Source organism: Perognathus longimembris, chromosome 14 (genome assembly GCF_023159225.1).
Source record: "Perognathus longimembris pacificus isolate PPM17 chromosome 14, ASM2315922v1, whole genome shotgun sequence".
In the NCBI taxonomy this organism is placed as follows: domain Eukaryota; kingdom Metazoa; phylum Chordata; class Mammalia; order Rodentia; family Heteromyidae; genus Perognathus; species Perognathus longimembris.
In genome coordinates, this window is record NC_063174.1 from 11,369,462 (window position 1) to 11,387,525 (window position 18,064).

The 18,064-nt window shown below is 37.8% G+C and overlaps 1 protein-coding gene, 1 long non-coding RNA gene and 1 pseudogene across 2 annotated transcripts in view; 2 read left to right on the forward strand and 1 right to left on the reverse strand.

Moving 5' to 3' along the window:
• Slc25a21 (solute carrier family 25 member 21) overlaps positions 1–18,064 on the reverse strand; it is a 473,302-nt gene that overhangs the window by 408,276 nt on the left and 46,962 nt on the right. The gene's annotated exons all lie outside the window — the stretch shown is intronic.
• On the forward strand, positions 4,507–5,095 carry LOC125363338 (annotated as a pseudogene).
• On the forward strand, positions 11,030–14,225 carry LOC125363339. Its single transcript, XR_007213215.1, has 3 exons — positions 11,030–11,399; positions 13,664–13,669; positions 14,189–14,225. It is a non-coding gene; the product is annotated as an uncharacterized LOC125363339 (long non-coding RNA).

Genomic DNA, 18,064 nt, shown 5'->3' on the forward strand with positions numbered 1-18,064 from the left:
ATGTCATTGGAGGATAAGTATCCACCAGGACTAGGCATGAGAAGAAGCTAGCAATCTATCCCATATCAAATTTATAGAGCTGTCCTTACACTTTACTTTTCATAAATTAAAAAATTAAAATGTAAAAGACAATAAAACTGAATCTATCCTTAAAAATAGGTACTAGGTATAAGAAGAAGGCAATTTTCACATTTATGAAAAGTGCCGATCAGGCTTACAAAACAGTTGAGTATAATTCCATTTTGGAGTTTTAAGGACTGGGAATATGGCCTAGCGGTAGAGTGCTTACTTGCATGCATGAAGCCCTGGGTTCGATTCCTCAGCACCGCATACACAGAAAAAGCCAGAAGTGGCACTGTGGCTCAAGTGGAAGAGTGCTAGCCTTGAGCAAAAAGAAGCCAGGGACAGTGCTCAGGCCCTGAGTCCAAGCCCCAGGACTGGCCAAAAAAAAAACAACCATTTTTTTTTGGAGTTTTAATCACACAACTGAAATAGGAAATAAACGAGCTTTCCAACCAGGAAGCTATCTTCATCTCCATTGATTTCTCAGAAACAAAATTATATATGTATACACACAAGTTACAAAGATACAATGAAGAAACTGCTTTCTAGGACTGAAGAGCTCCAGAGAGAGTGATGGGGTCACTTTTAACCCATTTTGCTCCAGTTCACCCACAATTTGTGTTTGGAGGCAGGGTCAACCCCATATACAACCTACCCAACATTATGATTTAGATATACAAAAGATCCTTCTTAACTGGGTGACGGTGGCACATACCTATAATCCTAGCTATTATGGAGGCTGAGATCTGAGGATCGTTGTTCCAAGCCAGCCCAGGCAGAAAAAAATCCCTGTGAAACTTATCTCCAATTAACCACTCAAAAACTGGAAGTGGAACTAAGATTCAAAGTAGTAGAATTCTAGCTTTGAGCAAAAGAGCTCAGGGACAGTGGCCAGGCCCTGATTTCAAGCCCATAACTGCTAAAAAAAAAAAAAAAAAAAAAAAAAAAAAGTTGTTTTTTTTAAAGCGTCTGATAAAATCCAGCACCCATTTATGCTAAAAGCCCTGGAAAAACTGGGATTCCAGGGAACATTCCTGAATATAATCAAGACAGTTTATGACAAACCAACAGCAAGCATAACTCTAAATGGTGAAAAACTAAAGCCATTCCCTTTAAAATCAGGAACAAGGCAGGGATGTCCACTCTCTCCCCTGCTCTTCAACATGGTACTAGAATTCCTAGCCAGAGCAATCAGGCAAGAAGAAAATATAAAGGGGGGCTGGGGATATGGCCTAGTGGCAAGAGAGCTTGCCTCGTATACCTGAGGCTCTGGGTTCGATTCCCCAGCACCACATATACAGAAAACGGCCAGAAGTGGCGCTGTGGCTCAGGTGGCAGAGTGCTAGCCTTGAGCAAAAAGGAAGCCAGGGACAGTGCTCAGGCCCTGAGTCCAAGGCCCAGGACTGGCCAAAAAAAAAAAAAAAAAAAGAAAAGAAAAGAAAATATAAAGGGGATCCAAGTAGGTAAAGATGAAGTTAAACTCTCTCTCTTCGCAGATGACATGATCCTATACCTAAAGAATCCCATAGACTCTACCCCCAAGCTACTAGAGCTGATCCAAAACTTTGGCAAAGTTGCAGGATATAAAATAAACCTTCAAAAATCAATGGCCTTTCTCTATGCTAACGACCCAAAGACCAAGGCTGATATCAGGAAAGCAACGCCCTTTGCAATAGCCCCCCAAAACATAAAATACCTAGGAATAACCTTAACCAAAGAAGTGAAAGACCTCTTTGAGGAGAACTTTAAAAACCTTGAAAAACGAGATTAAGTCAGAACTAAGGAAATGGAAAAACCTCCCATGCTCCTGGATTGGGAGGATTAATATAATCAAAATGGCAATATTGCCAAAGGCTATCTACAAATTCAATGCAATACCCATTAATATCCCAACACCATTTTTTGATGAAATAGAGGAAGCAATCCAGAAATTCATATGGAATAATAAAAGACCTAGAATAGCAAAAACAATCCTAAGCAGAAAGAACAGTGCTGGGGGAATTACAATACCCAATTTCAAGTTGTATTATAAAGCTATAGTAATAAAAACAGCTTGGTATTGGCACCAGAACAGGCCTGAAGACCAATGGAACAGAATTGAAGACCCGGGAATGAACCCACAGAACTACGCCTACTTAATATTTGATAAAGGGGCTAAAACAATAGTTTGGAAGAAAGATAGCCTCTTTAACAAATTGTGCTGGAAAAACTGGCTCAACACATGCAACAAACTAAAACTAGATCCATATATATCACCCTGCACCAAAATCAATTCCAAATGGATTAAAGACCTTGAAATCAAAACAGACACCCTGAAAACACTAAAGGAAGAAGTAGGAGAAACACTGGGGCTCCTTGGCGCAGGACGGAACTTCCTTAACAAAGACCCTGAAAGGCTACAAATCAAAGAAAGGTTGGACAAATGGGACTGCATCAAACTGCAGAGCTTCTGCACGGCAAAGGACATAGCTTGCAAGATAAACAGAAATCCCACAGACTGGGAGAAGATCTTTACCGGCCATTCAACGGACAAAGGCCTCATATCTAAAATATATGCAGAACTAAAAAAATTACCTTCCTCCAAAACAAAACCGCAAAGAACTAATAGCCCGCTCCTACAAAGAGACTTCTCTGATGAGGAAAGGAGAATGGCCAAGAGACATATGAAAAAGTGCTCTACATCACTGGCTATAAAAGAAATGCAAATCAAAACAACATTGAGATTCCATCTCACCCCAGTAAGAATGTCATATATCAAGAAAACTAACAATAACAGTTGTTGGAGGGGATGTGGCCAAAAGGGAACCCTACTTCATTGTTGGTGGGAATGTAAACTTGTTCAGCCACTCTGGCAAGCAGTATGGAGATTCCTCAGAAGGCTAAATATAGAACTCCCCTATGACCCAGCAGCCCCACTTTTGGGTATTTATCCAAAAAACCACAAACAAAATCACAGTAATGCCACCAGCACAACAATGTTCATTGCAGCGCAATTTGTCATAGCGAGAATCTGGAACCAACCCAGATGCCCCTCAGTAGACGAATGGATCAGGAAAATGTGGTACATATACACAATGGAATTTTATGCCTCTATCAGAAGGAATGACATTGCCCCATTTGTAAGGAAATGGAAGGACTTGGAAAAAATTATACTAAGTGAAGTGATCCAGACCCAAAGAAACATGGACTCTATGGTCTCCCTTATTGGGAATAATTAGCACAGGATTAGGCAAGCCACAGCAGAGGATCACAAGAGCCCAATAGCTATACCCTTATGATCACATAAGATGATGCTAAGTGAAATGAACTCCATTTTATGGAAATGATTGTTATATCACAGTTGTAACTACTTTCAACATCCCATGTCTGTAGTTTATCCTGTTGATGATGTTCTTGTATCACCTTCTTGGATTGTATCTACACTATCTCTGTAATCTTATCTGAGTATATTGGAAACCGTGTATACTGGTATTAGAATTAGGAAATTGAGAGGGAATACCAAAATTGAGAGACAAAGGGTAAATTAAGAGAAACAACAACAAAAGCAATACTTGCAAAACTGTATGGTGTAAGCGAACTGAACACCTCAGGGGGGGGAAAGGGGGAGGGGGGAGGGGGGTATGCGGGACAAGGTAACAAACAGTACAAGAAATGTATCCAATGCCTAACGTATGAAACTGTAACCTCTCTGTACATCAGTTTTATAATAAAAAAAATTTTTAAAAAGTTGTTTTTTAAATTAAAAACATTTTTTATAAGATCCCTCTTGACTAGAACAAATCATATAGAGCAACACAAGCCAAGAACAGAAAGCAAACAGACAAATGGGACATAGTCTCCCAGATAAGCAGGTGTTAGAAGTAAATAACAAAGATACATGACAAAGAAAACAGAAGCCAAGATACCAATTCACAGCTAGACCCAAAAAGGCTCCTGTGTATGGTAATGGGAGGGATGCAGAAGAACAGCAAAACTGGGACCAGCATCATGGTGGGTGTGTTCCGGGAAGACCCAAAGCTCCGGAGCAGTGAGGTGTGCGGATCCCACCAGTAGCTGCGCTCTCTGTCTTACTGTCTACATTCCACTTTCAACTGTGGTCCTTGTGAACTGTACTTGTCACTGACTCTAGTTAAAAATTATTTATAGAAAGCCAAATAAAAATAAGTAACAAAAACGATTCCCCTAATGTTGTGCTCAGTCATTTTCAATTAACTCCATAACAATGAAAATCTTGCCTTTTCACAAACCATCAGTAATGGACAATATAACCACAATTCATCGGCCTACTTGAACCAGCACTTACTTTACATATTACCTGGCTTTATTAAAGAGACGATAAATTGTTAGAGGACTTTTTCTAGTTTCTTATTCTTTATCAAGCTACATCGTTCAAAATAAGAAAGGACATCTTGTTTTTTGAACATGAAAATGGCTGTCAGAATGATTTGGAGCAAGTTAATGTATAGTATAAGGGAAAATCTAGCCCACAAATAAGACAATTCTGGCTTTAAAAGCTTTAGCCTTTAGGGGAGGACAGCGGCCATGCGGGAAGGTCTGGGAAGGATCTTGGGCCCTGCAGCAAATGCATGAGAGCCATGCTGCTGACACAATGCCTAAAAGGAAGGTCAGCTGGACCAAAGGGAGCGAAGGAAGAGCCCAAGAGCCCAAGAGAAGGTCGGCCAGGTTGTCAGCGAAGCCCGCTCTGGCCAAATGCAACCCAAGCACAAAAAGCCCGCAGGGAAGGATAAATCTTTGGACAAGGAAGTGCAAACAGAACGAAAAAGGGGAGCAAAGATGACTAGCCCGGAAGCTAAAGAAGAGTTGCCTGCAGAAAATGGAGAGACTAAGCACGAGAGTGCAGTCTCTGAGAAAGCAAAAGAGAAGGAAGCCAAGTGTGACTAACCATGCAGCATGTCTTACTGCTGGTCCCTGCCTCCTGTCTTGTACAATATATCTTCTCTCTAAACTTTAGTATTTTCATATAAAATAAGGAAATGGAGCTAAATGAAAGGTTTTTAGCTTTCCAAGGATAGCAAAGATGGATTTTCAACAAGATACATTCAGCATGTAAAACTGGTCAAGTGACTCTGGCTCCAAGTGAAAAAGAGGACAGGAAACTCAAGTACCACCCATCACTTTCCTACTGCTCCTCACTCCCCCAAGGCAAACTATTAAGCTTTAAAATCTCTGAGGTTCTTTCTGTGATTCCAGGTAGATGACAAAGGGAATAAATAAAGCAAATGTTAGTGCTCAAAGGTCAATACTGGGTTATCTGAGACTCATGAAAAGAGTTTAAAGGAAAGACAAAGGGGAAAGGAATTGATAGCCTTGTCTTATTGGTTCTGCCTTATGTCTACTGGAGACTCCTTTTAGATAATCCCTTCTAGTTTGCTATCACTCATTTCTGACTTGAAAAGCAGAAGTCAAATAATAGAATCAACTTAAAATAATAAACGACTACAAGCGTGGCTATGTGGTAGAGTTATTTCCTAGCAAGCACAGGCTTGAGTTCAAGGGGGGGAGGGGGAAAACAGCAACAATATAAAAGAATAAAATGGGGCTGGGGATATAGCCTAGTGGCAAGAGTGCCTGCCTCGGATACACGAGGCCCTAGGTTCGATTCCCCAGCACCACATATACAGAAAACGGCCAGAAGCGGCGCTGTGGCTCAAGTGGCAGAGTGCTAGCCTTGAGCGGGAAGAAGCCAGGGACAGTGCTCAGGCCCTGAGTCCAAGGCCCAGGACTGGCAAAATAAATAAATAAATAAATAAATAAATAAATAAATAAATAAATAAATAAATAAATAAATAAATAAATAAATAAAAATAAAAGAATAAAATGCCTGTAACCCTAGCTAGTCAGGGGGCTGATATCTAAGGATTGAGGTTCAAAGCCAGCCTGGGCAGGAAAGTCCATGAGACTCTTATCTCCAATTAACCACCAGAAAACTGGAAGTGATGCTGTGGTAGGGCACCAGCCTTGACCTAAATAGCTCAAGGACAGAGCCCAGGCCAAGAGTTCAAGCCCCATGACTGACAAAAAGAAAAAAAAGATACATTAATTGCAATAAATGCTGCATTTCTTACCGATACAGACTCAGCCAAATTATTCTTACAGGTTTATAAAAATTCTAAGAAAAGAGAAAAAAGAAGAAAGGAAGAGAAAAAGACAGAAGAAGGAAGAAACCAGAAATTTTATTAGAGTACTATGGGAAAGGCATCAAATTATCCTCCAATATTTATTTTCCCCTTCCTTTCAGTATGGAACAAACTCCTCCATTACCCCTTACTTTTAGCTAGAAATGTAACTTTCTATCTCCAACTACACTTCTACAGTCCTTTGTAGCTAATCATACGACAAAGCTCCAGCCAACGGGATATGAAGGGATGTAAGCTACTCAGGTCATATCCATATCATGGGAGATGCTTCCTCTCCCTTATGAAACTCAGTCTGAAATTAGGACATGGTGGTGATCATTCATATTTTCTAATGCAGATGGGAGTCATATTCTAGAGAAGACTTAGAAAATTAAAAGTAATGTGGATTGCTTGAAAGAAATTCCAATATGACTTCTTCCTTTTCTGAGTCACTGTTTGGCATTCCAATGAAAGCTTATAAAGGAGTTTACATCCTAATGTACATAAGTTTTTCCTACCTAATTAAAAACTGCAAACATAGGAAAAAGAAAAGAATAGATGCCAAGACAATACTTTCTTAGAGTCTTAGTGTGTTCTGCCCCTATGTTACAAGGATTAAAATCCCCAGAGAATCTTAACTGTAGCTCAGTTTTTAGTGTCAAATCACACTAAGAAAGTTTCATAATGTGATTCTGAGGGTTTCCACTGACATTTCAGGTAGGTCAACTTTTAAAAACCCAAAAGAAACTTCAGCAGAGTCACTATAGTCACATGGTACCTATGGCTGTCTGCTAGTTTCCTATTACATGAAGCTTAAAATTACATCTTTTTTTGCTATTACACAAACATTCCTACTTGGATATTTTGTTTAGTAGATGTATTTGGCAAAGAGTGATTAAACATAAAATATTTCTAGTCTCTTTATTCTTCTATTCCATTCTTCATGAAAATAAAACAAGGGCAACAGAGTGGATTATAAAGATTATGTACACAAACTAGGCATGTACAAACTTTTAGTACTCTGCATGTCAGCAGATACAAAGCACTATATTTAATCTTTGGGATTGTTTGCTTTCCTCATGGCCATTTCTCTAGGTATTTGAGGAATACCATACATAGTTATTAAAACTTATACTTTGAAATAATATTGTTAAACAGTCTCATTAAATATTTATTATTCCTCTTGTATGTTCATTATTAAAATATTTGAAAGCTATATTCAAGCCCCAATATATAAAAATGCTTACATATTTTAATAATTCACATAAATAAGGACTAAAATGGTCCAGAAAAACAGCCTAAACATGGTTTTTCAACCAAAAATGTATAGCATGACTTAACATTCCATTTTTTTACATACTTGTTTAGAGTTACAACCACTGTGTGATGATAAATGGTCTCAGGGTTGGGCTGTATTCTTCTAAATACATTGGCATTTGTAAGCTGGAAAAAATAGATGTCATCAACCACACCAGACAAAAGTAGGATGACTATTCTGGCAAAATGTTCAACCCACATTAAGGCCTAATTTGAAATGATGTTTGAAAGTAAGCAAAGCAACTAAAACCTGAACTCATTAGACATACTTAGGAGAAGGAAACAATTAAAGATTTTTTTCTAATAGACCAACTTATATTTAGGAACCCTGAAGGTTAAAAAAAAATCAACACTTCAATTTTACTAGACTCTATTATTTGTAACACACAAATACTTAAATCTTATTACTTAATGGCCCTCGGAGTTTGTTATAATAAAACATGCTATTTTAAGAGTGAATAAACAGTCTATTTTTACATTATCATTATGCCATAGAGTTTTATTCTAATTAGCAGTATGAAGAAGGAACTACTGTAAGAAAGTGGGTCGACTTAATCTCTTGGGGGCAGTTAATTTCCATTTTGTTGGTTTGACAATTGATTTTGATGTTTCCTCATAGACACATCGTTTCTATAGAGTGCTACAAAAATTTAGGTAAAATTATATAACGTGAATCCTCTTAGGTACATATTATAGATACAACAGGCACTTTGGCTGGATATAACAATTGAACTGCCTCCAGGGAGAATGAAATAGTGACATTGCTATCCTGAATAATGTCCATCTCCAAATTTGGGATGGCTAGATACCAGCATATCAAGTCTTTGGCTAATACATGTTTTCTGACCACTCAATCAAAGAGACCAAGTGCTCAAGACTCTGGCATCTTTTCTCTGGGTAGGGCTATATCCAGACAAGGCTGGCTAAGAGAGGTAGCTCTTCACATGCCATAATGAAGCTATGGTCTAAGAAGGCCCTATTGCCAAGGTCCCACTGAAGTGTGCCAAGAATTAACGTTATAATGGACTCTATGGTCTCCCTTATAGGGAATAATTAGCACAAGTTTAGGCAAGTCACAGCAGAGGATCACAAGAGCCCCATAGCTATACCCTTATGAACACACAAGATGATGCTAAGTGAAATGAACTCCATGTTATGGAAAAGATTGATATATCACTGTTGTAACTACTTTCAACATGCGATGTGAAACCGTAGCTTCTATTACTGATGATCTTCTTGTATCCTCTTCCTGTGGTTGTACCTACACTATCTCTGTATCTTATCTGAGAATATTGGAAACCGTGTATACTGGTATTAGAACCAGGAAATTGAAAGGGAATACCAAAATCGAGAGATACAGGGTAAAAAAAGACAAACAACTACAAAAGCAATACTTGAAAAACTGTTTGGTATAAATGAACTGAACAACTCATGGGGGGGAAAGGGAAAGGGGGAATGGGGAAGGGGGAATGAGGGACGAGGTAACAAACAGTACAAGAAATGTATCCAATGCCTAATGTATGAAACTGTAACCTCTCTGTGTATCAGTTTGATAATAAAAATTTAAAAAAAAGAATTAACGTTATAGAGTAGCTTCCAAGAATTGAAAACAGGACAAGGCCGTTGTCAGTTCTCCTCTATACTACTAGTGTGGAAAAGGCTCTGGTAAACATTTGAATGAATACATATAAAATGAAACTGATTCTCCACATGTATTACGTATCAACAATGAAAGTGCATGAAGCCTGCCCCTACATGGAAGGCACAGAAAGTCTGGAAAAGCAGAGAGCTTACTAATTTTTAAATTTCATTATTGTGTAACCTTAACACATTAAAGGGCTCTTCGCAATTTACTTTATGTAGAAACACTAATCATAAATTTAAGTGCACTGCATGTTCCTAAGAGCAGTTGTTCATCCTAGAAATTAATCTATGGTTAGAAGAGAATATTGGTTTTTTTTGTGCCAGGCCTCAAATTGGAACTCAGAGCCTTGAGTCTTGCTTGGCTTTTTCTTTTCATGGTTGGTTCTCTACAACCTGAGCCATGCCTCTAGTTTCTGCTCCCTGCTGGTTAAAGATAAGCATCTCAAGATTTTGTCTGACTGGGCTGACTTTGAACCGCAATCCTAAAATTTCAGCTTGAGCAGCTAGGATTACAGATATAATACACCAGTGCCTAGAGAAGCTTTTTTTGTTTGTTTGTTTATTGCATTAAGTAGCTGTACAAGAAGGCTTCAATTCAACATGTCAGTTTGGAATACAATGGAAAATTAGTTAGATAATTTTTAAAAGTTTCTATTGGTTATATGAAGAGGGATGTCAGTGTCACGTGTTTTTAGTATGCTTCAAACTCATCTCTTCTACCATTTTGCCTTCTACAAACAATTTAAACAAGTTTCATTGCTCTATTTTCAAATTAGTTGTAGACAATCTATCTCAACTGTAATCATCCTTGGTGAGTATTTGACTTTGAAATTTGCTTATGCAGACAGCTGAAAAGAGTTAAGAAGATACTACTGATAATACTCAGCCTCAAAGATATTGACAAAGATAAAACAGTGGAAAGACAACTAAATCATGATCAAAATGCTAACTTTTTGTGAAGTGCTTCATTTTATAGTATAAAATGTAATATATAGGAACTGGGAATGTGTCTTAGTGACAGAGTGCTTGCCTTGCATGGATGAAGCTCTGGGTTCGATTTCTCAGCATCACATAATCAGAAAAAGCCAGAAGTGGCGCTGTGGCACAAGTGGTAGAGCGCTAACCTTGAGCATAAAAGAAGTCAGGGACAGTGCTCAGGCCCTGAGTTCAAGCCTCAGGACTACAAAAAAAAAAATGTAATATAGCAAACTTAAAGTATTTTAATTGAGCTAAAATTAATGAAAGTTTCAGAATATATCATTGTTATTATTCAGCACTTTGTTTTTCAGTTTTGAGTGCTTCTTCTACTTAAAAGGAAGAATTAATATACAAATATGTACTAAAATGAACTTTAAAAGAAACTCATATTATAGATCTACTAATGTAAAAAAAAATTGTCCAGGGAAACACACAATGGAGAAGGAAATTTTTAAGTTTTAAAAGAGAAGCTTTATATGTATTTTAGGTAAAATACTGGCCCATGTATTTGTGTTAGGAAAGTGAGTCAAGTTGAAAACAAAATAATAAATACAAAGAAAAGCTTTAAAAATGCTATATACTGTTAATCAAGGATTGTCATAAAATTCAAATCAGTCATCAAAGACTAAGAGAGCACATGTCATGTATAAAAAGCGATGTTTCAATTATCAAGACACACAATGGAGCCTTTTGTTCCTACTTATCTTTCAGGATGAACTTGGTACTCAATTTCCAGGCCTACATCCTACCCAAGGTAGCTAATTTTTATTAGCTTACTTTTAATTGGAGTTTTGAGAGTAATGAGACCTTCCTTACAATGTCTACAGATTTCCTTTACAATCTACAGATTCATCTTTCAACACTTAAGATGCATTGGCACTAAAGGGCATTGTTACTTTCTCTAAACTCAGGATTATTGAAGTTTTGGTCATACTATTGGAAGCCCTTACTAGTTAGACCTTCCTAAACTAACCAGAACATATCTTTTTAATAAAAAATAATAACCATATTCTCATTTTCAAAGTTTGCAATTAAAAACTACAGTAAAAGAATAAACTGAGAAGAAATTTCTCTTTGGTTAAAAAAAGAATGTCATTAAATTCATCAGAACAATATGAAATGAAGATGTTCTTGTTGGGTCCTCCTTTGTGATGAAAATCAAGTAGGCTAACTGGCTTAGTTAAGTCCATAAATTCTTCATCGCATAACATTTCAACAGTAATTTCCAAACACATAAATTTTGGGGTATAAGAAAAAAAAGTCTCAGGAGCTCGGAATATGGCCTAGTGCTTGCCTCACATACATGAAGACCTGGGTTTGATTCCTCAGCACCACATATACAAAAAAAAAAAGCCAGACAGGGCACTGTGGCTCACATGGCAGAGTGCTATCCTTGAGCAAAAAGAAGCCAGGGACAGTGCTCAGGCCCTGAGTTCAAGCCCCAGGACTGGAAAAAAAAATCTCATTATCTATGATAATTGAACAAAGCAATTACACAGCATTTTGTATGCGATTTACTTGCCCAGATTTCAGAGTCAACCACATCATCTCATGTGTTAAAATTTTTCTTTTAGGGGCTGGGGATATGGCCTAGTGGCAAGAGTGCCTGCCTCGGATACACGAGGCCCTAGGTTCAATTCCCCAGCACCACATATACAGAAAACGGCCAGAAGCGGCGCTGTGGCTCAAGTGGCAGAGTGCTAGCCTTGAGCGGGAAGAAGCCAGGGACCTTGCTTGGGCCCTGAGTCCAAGGCCCAGGACTGGCCAAAAAAAAAAAAATTTTTCTTTTAGGGGTTGGGGATTTAGCTCATTGGAAGAATACTTGCTGGCAAGTGCAACACTCTGAGTTCAGTCTTCCTCTACGGAAAAAATAATTTTTTTCTTTTGCATAGTTTAAGCATGGAAGGCCAGCTTTTGAAAACATAACTTGCAAAATTGGGTACTATTCCAACTGCAGGTTCAGGTCCTTTGACACGGTATATTAGTTTGCTAATCTTGGTTTATACTTTTAAAAACAATTTACTGAGGCTGGGAATGTGGCTTAGTGGTAGAGTGCTTGCCTAGCATGCATGAAGCCCTGAGTTCCTTTCCTCAGTACCACACAAACAGAAAAGGGTGGAAGTGGCATTGTGACTCAAGTGGTAGAACACTAGCTCTGAGCACACAGAGGCTCAGGGACAGAGCCCAGACCCTGAGTTCAAGCCCCAGGACCAGCAAACAACAACAACAACATCTAAAAGTACTATAAATCTTACTATAAATTTATATGGTAGCAATCTATATGCTTCATAATGTATAATCTAAAAAAATGCACTGCTTTGTTACTTCTGATATTAACAACAATAACTTGTTTCATTTTCCAACATAGAAAGATATATGAAACATCCTGTAGACATTGGGTATGCATGCAAAAGAGTGGCTATGACTAGAAACTAAGTAAAAAATACTTACCATCTTAACATTTTTTTTCAGTTACCTCTTGAAAAAAATAATTTTCTTAGCAGTAGCCTATTGCCCTTAACATAAAAAAGCAATAAAAGTGTTATTCCCAGAGAAAAGTTTATTTACCATAAGATGTGGCTCAGTTAAATGTTTTGTGTCCTGGAAATGTACAGTTATTTCTTCCTGTGAAAGTCTTAGGAAAATAAGCACATCATAAACATACTTCTGCATTTTAAACCTGGCCTTCATTTTATATTAGAAAAACATTTTTTTCTGTATGTGCCTTAAGTCAGTATTCTTAGAAGTATAGAAATGAGAATCTGTAATTTAATCCTATCCTTGTAAGACACATTTCCTATTACATACAATAGAGTGCCTTTCATTCTTCTGAATGAGAATACAACGGGAAGAGGAAGGGTAAAAAATGAAATCCCAGGAGATGAACTGAGCTTACTTAAAATGATACTTCTCTGGGAGCTTTTAAGCTCCTTCAAATGGTATCAAGTCAGAGCCAAGGCTCAATACTGCCATCTCCATCTAAAATGCAGAAATGCAAGAAGTAGTATCGGCATAAAAATGAAGGATAATAAAGCAAACAAGTGGTTATTGGGTACATAAAATATATCATCTCTGTTTTTCATTTCAGAAGGAAGATCCCATCACTAAATATGGTATATAAAGATCTATTAAACTAAAAACATTTTAAATTATAACATTTTAAACTAAAGTTCCTCCTCTCAAAAAGAGAAAATATACAGCTAATTTATTCACTTTATTATAATAGTACCATTATTATTTTTATTTTCAAGATATCTGGGTAGTACACAAAGTTAGCAATAAATTTAAGCCAAATAAGTTATAACACTATCTTTATTCAAAAACTTTTTTATTCATTACTTGCTAACTTAGTGCTTACCTTATAATGTTTTTAATCTACCATGACAATGTGGTGGGGTTTTTTCTTTAAACCTTTCTGGATTCACTAACATGCCAATTATTCACAGAAAGGTAAATTTATCATATATTACCCACCAACTACAGAGATTCTACTGTGCATTGTTCTGAAGTAAATTTCTGAGCAGTGCCAGGTTATGCCTGATGTCCCAGAGCTATTATTTTAAACTATTCCTTCAGTCTTAATGATTACTCTGCTCTTTTTTCCTCTCCTGAAGGTAGGATTTAGCAGAAGAGAGGAGACCATATAACAAACAGGGATCCACAACCAAAGTAAGTGGGTGGAGAGTAAGAATAGGGCAGGGGCAAAGTGCTTCTTGGGGAATAACTGTCCTGGTTTACGTAATAACTAGGTTAAGTTCTAAGAATGGTGCTGTTAGACAATTCTGTTATATGATCATCATAGTGTGTACTCCTAAAAGTCAAAATAGTATATAGGCCAGGGCTGGGACTATGGCTTACTGGTAGATTGACTGCTTGTCTAGCATGCATGAAGCCCTAGGTTCCATTCTTCAGTACCACTACATGACCAGAAAAAAGCCAGAAGTAGTACTGTAGCTCAAGTGGTAGAGTGCTAGCCTTGAGAAAAAGAAGCTTAGGGGCAGAGCCTAAGGCCTGAGTTGAAGCCACAGCACTGAAAAAAAATAGTATAGGGGCTGGGAATATGGCCTAGTGGTAGAGTGCTTGCCTAGCATACATGAGCACTGGTGTTTGATTCCTCAGCAAAACACATATAGAAAAAGCCAGAAGTGGCGCTGTGGCTCAAGTGGTAGAGTGCTAGCCTTGAGCAAAAAGAAGCCAGGGACAGTGCTCAGGCCCTGAGTCCCAAGTCCCAGGACTGGAAAAAAAAATAGTATAGCCAATCACTGCAAGTGACAATGCCATCAAGTGATGCAATAAATATGAAATATCTGAGACTGCTGCTGGCACAACACTGAATAGTGGTTTACAATAAACTCTATTTGTAGGAGATATATATTATAAAATAACAATAAAAAGTATAGCCTAGTATTATGGCATACTATATACATAAATTGACATAGTGATTTATTATTAAGCATTATGTAGTGAAAGTACTGTGTATGTTATATGTTTATATGACTAACACTGCAATAGGTTTGTCTATGCCAGCATTATCACAGACACATAATGTACTGCACTACAATATTTGACAGGACACAAGTTGACAGGACTTTTCATTCCCATTATAGTTACTATCATAGACCTGTTTCTTTGTTGAATGAAATATCATATAGTATATCTCTATTTGGGTATAACCTTGGAACTGAAAAAACAAAATAACCACCTATTATAATATTGTAAAATAGATTTGGCCAATAGAAATACATTAACGCAATAAATTAATTTTATCATTATATTTTGGAAATTTTTATACTTTTGCCAAAGATTTAAGGTCCTACTTTGCAATCTCTCTTGCAAAACTGAACAGGTCACTACTGTGGCCATTTCTCATTTACAGAGCAAGGGAGACTATGTACAGAATCAGCCTGAAAGAATCATAGAACAATCAGCTTAGATACCACATGTACTCATACCCTCTTGAGCAAAGTACCTTTTCTCATGCTAGTGTAGAGAAATGTGTGCCTGAATCCTAAAAGAAACTATTGACTTCACTGTCATGTTAGCTGTTTGAGAAGTTTACAAAGTATCTCTTTTTCTCTGGTAAAATGCAAAAAATGACTGCATCTTTAAAGGTGGGGTTCAAACTCAAGAAAGAGTTTTCAGTCAAGATAGAAAGGTAAGGTGTAACCACTGTTACCAAAGACATAATCATAAAGAAGCCAATGCTCTGAGACCACGATTAGTAGAAATAGCTTAACAGTAAAACTTCAAAAATAGAAAACATGAAACACTACTATGTATCTATCAAGAACACGCGTTTCACATAAGTCATGATAATTACATTAAAATCCAACCACAAAATATAACATGATAATGGCTTATATTTTCTAAATTTAATAATTAAAAATTTCATGATCGTTTTTCTTTAAATAAACTATGAAATGAAACCAAGCTTGAGAGAAGCTTTCCCCATGCTCTAAGAACTAGCAATCTTCACATAAAAGTTGGAAGAGGAGGGCAGGAGTTTGGACTAGTGGTAGAGTGCTTGCCTACCATGCACAAAGCCCTCGGTATCACATGCACAGAAAAGCTGGAAGTCCAGGCCCTGAATTCAAGCCCCAAGACTAGGGAAAAAAAGTTACCAGGGAAAATTATTTCCTCATCTACCACCTCCAAGTTTAATTGGATTGTTATAAACATTTTTATTTTAGAACTTGTAATAAGCATATGTTTTCCATGTGATTGTCACTGAAAAGAATCTGTCTTGAGAAACTATTATAAATTATGCTCTGAAAAGCAAAGTGATGTATTTTTAAATGACCAAGGAGTGCTTACTTTATGTTCATCAGTACAGCCTACAATTGGTTGAGAAAGCAATGTCAAAAGTCCTTTCTGCTTTAGAAAGAAAAGACAGTGAATACAGTTACTAAACTCTGCAGTGCAGAGGATGGATAAAGAATACATGAAACACAGATCTGACTGCTTTAGTAGGCTCTTAAATAAAAGGACACTGTACACTCCATTGTCTGCCATTCCTAAAGCTGTCTTAACAGGCATGTTGCTCAATAGTGGATGGAAAGTTGAAGAGGTGTTTCATGTGTGCATTTTCTTGAGATTAGTGGTAACATTCCCAAATCATCCCTAGCAATGCGAACATTACTTGGAAATTTCCCCATATATAAGTGTGTGTGGGTATGTGTGTGTGTGTGTGTGTGTGTGTGTGTGTGTGCGTATTTCTGCACCTTGAAGAATTAAAATATTCTAACCAGTATGAAAATGTTTGGCCACGTCCTTCTATTAGATACATCCTTCTATTATTTTCTCTTACAAAGGGGAAACAATGGACCTGTGTGGGTACTACAGGACTGAAGTCACTCATAAAATGAGGCCATTCAGAAGCTAATAAATCAGCCAAATATTTCTTTGAAAAAAATGTATTATGGGGCTGGGAATATGGCCTAGTGGCAAGAGTGCTTGACTCCTATACATGAAGCCCTGGGTTCAATTCCCCAGCACCACATATATAGAAAATGGCCAGAAGTGGTGCTGTGGCTCAAGTGGCAGAGTGCTTAGCCTTGAGCAAAAAGAAGCCAGGGGCAGTGCTCAGGCCCTGAGTCCAAGGCCCAGGACTGGAAAAAAAAAAAAAAAAGTATTATGGACAAGTGCTTGCCTGGTATACATGAGGCCCTGGTTTCAATTCCCCAGCACCACATATACAGAAAATGGCCAGAAGTGGCGCTGTAGCTCAAGTGTCAGAGTGCTAACCTTGAGCAAAAAGAAGCCAGGGACAGTGCTCAGGCCCTGAGTCCAAGCCCCAGGACTGGCAAAAAAAAAAAAAGTTTAACAACCAAAGCTGGCCAACAGGGGCTGGGAATATGGCCTAGTGGCAAGAGTGCTTGCCACCTTGTATACATGAAGCCCTGGATTCAATTCCCCAGCACCACATATGTAGAAAACAGCCAGAAGTGGCGCTGTGGCTCAAGTGTCAGAGTGCTAGCCTTGAGCAAAAAGAAGCCAGGGACAGTGTTGAGGCCCTGAATTAAAGGCCCAAGACTGGCAGAAAAAAAAAAAAAAAAAGTTGGCCAGCAATGTCTCACGCCTGTGGCTCATGCCGGTAATCCTAGCTACTTAGTAGGCTGATATCTAACAATCGCAGCTCAAAGCCAGCCAAGCAGAAAAGTCCCCATGAGACTCTTTTCTCCATTTAGCCACTCAAAAACCGGAAGTGGAGCTGAGGCTCGAGTGGTAGAGCACTAGTCTTGAGCATAGAGTGGCTCAGGAAAAGTGCCCGGGCCGAGTGCAAGTCCCACAACTGACAAAAAAAAAGGGTTAACAATCACACTTATTCCTAGATAAAATAATAAAAATTACTAAAAAGAAAGGAAAGTAAAAGTAAAAATAGACCTGTTGTTTAATGATTACATGATGGGTGTGATTGTTTTCTCCTGAAATAAATTGTTTGGACATAGTGTTTCTAATCCATAGACTTATCGAGTAGGAATAAGATGGTACGTTAATCCAAAAGAGAGGAAGGAGTGAGAACAGCATGTAACAAGTTATCAATTTATGAATCTTAATAAGTAATTTTTTTAACCAAAAGGTATTGAGTTTGGTAAATACCATCATAGGGGAATTAATGAGGGACAAACTGACTCATTTCCTTAGCTCCAACCTCAACTCATGTTCCAGTATTCTCAGTCAAGAACCATTCAAAGGCTGGAGGTGTGGCTCAAGTAGAGCACTTACCTAGTATGTGCAAGGCCCTGAGTTCAAACCTTAGTACCACAAAAAGACATGGTTTATCTCCTTGCCTGGCTCATGTGGTAGAGCACCTGCCTAGCAAGCATGAAGCCCTGAAAAACACAGGAATTTTTTAAAAATCAACAAGGTGAGCCCTCACCAAATATTTACCAGTGCTCAGAGATAGAAGTAAGGTTTTCTGATCT